Source organism: Mus musculus, chromosome 14 (assembly GCF_000001635.26).
Source record: "Mus musculus strain C57BL/6J chromosome 14, GRCm38.p6 C57BL/6J".
Classification (NCBI taxonomy): Eukaryota; Metazoa; Chordata; class Mammalia; order Rodentia; family Muridae; genus Mus; species Mus musculus.
Window position 1 is genome coordinate 48,981,328 of NC_000080.6, and position 4,300 is coordinate 48,985,627.

At 43.8% G+C, this 4,300-nt stretch overlaps 1 long non-coding RNA gene across 1 annotated transcript; it reads right to left on the minus strand.

Moving 5' to 3' along the window:
• Positions 1-1,152: 1,152 nt before the first annotated feature.
• Gm36024 lies at positions 1,153-3,778 on the minus strand. Its single transcript, XR_383418.2, has 2 exons — positions 2,325-3,778; positions 1,153-1,879 (listed from the first exon to the last, which is right to left on the minus strand). It is a non-coding gene; the product is annotated as a predicted gene, 36024 (long non-coding RNA).
• Positions 3,779-4,300: the final 522 nt, after the last annotated feature.

Below are 4,300 nucleotides of genomic sequence, written 5' to 3' on the forward strand. Positions count from 1 at the left end.
TTCACCATCAGCAAAAGGAAGTATGTGACTACTCATGAGTTTAAGGAGGATACAAAGGAGAACTTCCCAGGCCACACTATACCAACACAGAACCATAGGTTGGAAAGTTTACAAAGAAAGTATCTGGTACGTTCTTATGAGTCAAACTGCCTCTAAAACTGGAGCAATATAAAAAATTTGTCCTCTTGTGAGTCCAAGTATCTCTTTTTAAAAGGTGTCCCTATTTTTATTAATACTAGATGTTTTTGTATGTGGCTAGGGATTGAACCTAGCACCTCATTTGTGCCAGGCAAGGTATCTGATCTACCAGCTAAGCTACAATTCCTAGACTGCTGTTTCTGTGCTGGTGTTGAGGAAAGAGAATGAGGCTCCGAGCATCTCTGGATGGAACTGGCACGCCGCCTGGTCACTAGTGCTTCCAGAGATAGGAAGAAACAGTTTGGGGCTGGGCATCCCAACTTGCAGCCAGGCCTCATATCTACTGCTGCTGCACTGTGTGATCTCAGGCAAACCATTGACCTCTCTGTGTGTCTATCTTTTATTAGAAAACACACACACACACACACACACACACACACACACACACACACACACACACACACATACACACTGCCCAATGAATCACGATGGAAAAGCTTCACTGATAAAATGAAGCTGAGGATAAAGTTAAAATTTTAATTAAAATTAGCATTTTTCTCCTAGGGTATGTGTGTCACTTCTGTTTTATTTGATTAACCAAATATAGGTTGGATATTTTCCTACTTTGAGTGTAGAACCAGTCTCATTACAGAACACCCCCAATAATCTAGAGCTATCAAGACCAGAAAGGCCTTCCCCAACTTGGTTCCCTGGTGGAGCTGGGTGTGAGGGGAGCAAGACTTGAGGAGAAACACTGGGATGCAGAGGGAACTTCCCACAGGCCATCTCTTCCTAGCTGCCTGTCTTCACTGGGTCAAAGAGAGGACAGGCAGTTGCTAGGGAGAATTTTGGAATTACTGTCATTGGAGAATAAGCAAGGCAAGCAAAGGAGTGGGCTTGGGTGGTTCGGTTCATTTCCCTACACCCCGTGACACAAGCCTCTGCTGCTCACTTTCTTACAGCCTGTGACTCATATCTTCGCCGGTTTGTTTTTTTAAGGCTGCCATATTGTCATTTTTTTTTACATGTTTCATTTTAGTTTTATTATAATCTTTAACATTTTTCCATTGTCTATACTCATGGTGCCATGTTACATAAGGACATTTTCACACAAGTATGTCTTGCACATTGAGCAATGGTCTCCTCTTGTATTTCCCCACGTTGCTCCTCCCCACCCCTCCCCCTTTCATTAATTCCCTTTGTTTCCCTAGACAGTTTTGATTCTGTTTCATGCCATATATACATACACAGTCTTTATATACTCGTATTCACATATGAGAAATGGCATAGTCTCTCTGAGACGTGATGTCATGATTCCCAAATACTTCCACCTTCTTGCAAATGACCTGACCTCATTCTTTATGTCAACCCCCACCATACGTACAGATTAAGAAAGACTTACGATGTGAGGCACCATCACTGTCTTCCCCCAAAGTCCTCTGTGGTAAGGAGGTGCCAGCACCACTCACACTTGGGAAAGGGCTTACTTACTGCCTCAAAGTAGACCACGAACAGTGGGCTGAGCCTGAGAGGAGTTCTTCAGTCCTGGGTTTACAGAATCCCAGAGTTGAGGACCACCAAGAAAACAGCTTTTGGTTCATAGGCCTTCGAGTCTCTTGTCTTTGTCCATTAGAACCTAAGACGTCATCTTTTCAGGTTCAGAATCAATAAAAGGTGGGGGCAATGTGTTTTCTGTGCTTCCGCATGTGACTTCTCAGCTATTACAATCAGAATGGTGATCCTATGGGAAACAACATTCATTACCATCGATTCCTAAGTGTTAGCCTACACAGCTCTCCTGTACAATTCAGAAGCAGAAAGCGACACAACCCACTTAGAGAACATGACCAACAGTCCAGATAGCCATGCCAGTGGGGAAAAAAAAGTGATAGAAATGGAAATTTCTGCCCTTAGCCCACTGGTGCTACCCTCCTTCGGGCCACCAATAAGCGTTATGATCAAAGGAGAGGCAATTTAAATTTGTTGGGCAGAATTTTTTCCTCCAGCCCATGGGCAAGGCTGTTTTATTTGCTTGGCCCTCTCTAGTCCTAAAACTATTTATGGTCAGATATTACCAAATGTGGGGAGAGCCACAGAAAAAAATTACATTTCTTTTAACCAAGGGTAGGGGAAATAAGTTAATTTCATGCTATTTCTTGAGGTCAGATAACAAAATGCACAGTTACCCAGGAAGAGAAATCACAAGCTTTTCTTCCCAAGGTTGTGAGTCTTGAAAGTAAAAACCGCAGAGTCCAGACGCTGGGTGAAGCTAAGCCTTAAGAGACCCAGAGTTTGAGGGAGAAGCCCAAGCCAGCTGCTCCCACCTTCAGCACACAAGGCCCAGGCCAGTGAAACTCTTACTGGCAATTTGGGCTCCTGTAGCCAAGCTCGACTGAGGGCTGCCATGGCGAAACCAACCCTGGGAGACACACGGTGCCAGGGAAGGCTCTGTTCCACTCTACAACGAGCACGATTCCCTGCAAGGGAAATGATGGCGGTGAGATCAGGCGGGACGTACCGGCTAGGAAGAAGCAGTTAACTCAGAGTAGTACGGAAAGCTCTTGGAATGGGAGGACATCTTAGGAGTTTTTAATGAGGTCAGTTTATGAGAGTCCTAAGGTATCATGTCCTCTTGTCACCTTATAGTGTCTCCCCTCTAATTTGACGTTCATGGGAACAAAGATGTTTGACTTGCCTAAGACATAGCAAGTTGATGGTGAGGTGGGACGGGAAAAAAAGGTCACCCCCCAAGGTCAGTTCCCTTGTACCTAAACTTCACTCTCTGGTTCTGGAAGGGAAGAAACAAAGTAGCATTCAGACTAGAAATGAGTTTACTATGTTTGCAGCCATCATTCTGGAGTCAATTCAACCTATGGACTATAGAATTCCAAAGGCTGCCTCAGTTTTTCCCACAAATCCTGTCTCCTTTTTTTCTCATTAATACCCACTAGGCCAAGAGTTTTGCCCTAAATTCATTAACTTAGAGGCACACTCTAAGAAGAAACCAGGCTTTTGAGTGCAAAGAGTTGAAACTTTCTTCAGGACAGTTGGTAGTAATCAATACATACCAAATAAAACCCTCTTCCCACAAGGGGTGACTAAACTGGCCTCAAAGATGCCTCAAAGAAGTGTCTGAAGGCCACCCCCCCCTCTCTGTGTGTATGTCTGTGTGTCTGTGTGTGTCTGTGGTGTTGGAGATTAAATTCATAGCTTTGTATACTGTCAAGAATGCACTCTTCCACTGGGTCACCCCCAATGGAAGCTTTTGTCTTTGTTTTTTTGTTTTGTTTTTGTTTTTGTGGAGCCAAAGAAAACTGGTGAGCATGACTTTCTGGGTAGTTTACTTGTGAAATAATGATTCTCCCATGATAGGAACATCACAGTTTCCTGGAAGGCTTGCTTAAGGCAGACTGCTTGGCCCTATCCCCAAAGCTTCTAGTTCAAGAGTTCTGGGTGTAGCTACTGGTGACTTAGCATTTAAACAACTTCCCTTGATTGATGCCTATGCTGCTGGTCTGGAGATTCCACTCTGAGAACCACTGTCCTAGATCAAGAGCACAAGAGTAGTCTTGGGGCAGGAGACAACGAAGAAACATGTTTCCTATTTAGTTTTTCTTTCTCTCTCTCTCTCTCTCTCTCTTCTTCCTTTCTTTCTTTCTTCCTTCCTTTCTTTCTTTCTTTCTTTCTTTCTTTCTTTCTTTCTTTCTTTCTTTCTTTCTTTCTTCCTTCCTTCCTTCCTTCCTTCCTTCCTTCCTTCCTTCCTTCCTTCCTTCCTTCCTTTCTTTCTTTCTTTCTTTCTTTCTTTCTTTCTTTCTTTCTTTCTTTCTTTCTTTCTTTCTTTCTTTCTTTCCTTCTTTTTACAGGTTAGAAGCCTCACACAATTCTGACTGACAACCCTAAACCCACCAGTGGGGCTCTGCTTTACCCAGATGTTGCATTGATTGAATGTACTGGGAGACTCTCACATCCCCAAGAGCGAGGGATTAAGGAACCTACAGTTATGATGGTGTTAAGACGGAACTCTGGTCTGACACGAAGGATGGAGACACAAACTCAGTTTTCCATCATTTCAGTCTATGTGGTCCAGACAGACAGAACATCCAATGAATGATGTTCCCAGGCACCATGGTGATGACCTCGAGCTGTCACCTCAGTTGGGCCT